Here is a 466-nt window from a genome sequence, read left to right on the forward strand (position 1 = left end):
CCGCCGACGGTGGGGGGGGCATCCTTGGCATGCGGTCCCTGAGGGGAATTCCAGCGGTGCCGGGTTTGGATCCCGGCGGGTCTCGATTCTAATCCCGATCCTAATCCCAGTCCCGATCCTGATCCCAGTCCCGGTCCCCAGTCCGGGGCCCTGCCTGCCTCGCTGGCCGAGGGCTGCTCCGTCACCTGGAGCCCACCCGGTGTCCTGGATGCTGCAGGTGAGGCGGAGGCAGCCCCACGGTGTCCTCAGGGCCTGGGGGGGGCTCTGGCCGCGCGGATCGAGTTCTCTCCGGGAGTCGTTTATTCCAGGTTATTTTTATTAGGAAGTTGTTTCAAATTCAAGACACAGAGCCGATAAAACGCCACTTCGGTACACATAACAGGGAAGTGAAAGCTAATTTCAGCCACAGAGTTAAATTTGTTTTCTTTCAAAGCAAGAGGTAATTCTGCCACAGACTTGGCAGCAT

The sequence above is a fragment of the Geospiza fortis genome, unplaced genomic scaffold (assembly GCF_000277835.1).
Source record: "Geospiza fortis unplaced genomic scaffold, GeoFor_1.0 scaffold391, whole genome shotgun sequence".
NCBI classification, from domain to species: Eukaryota; Metazoa; Chordata; class Aves; order Passeriformes; family Thraupidae; genus Geospiza; species Geospiza fortis.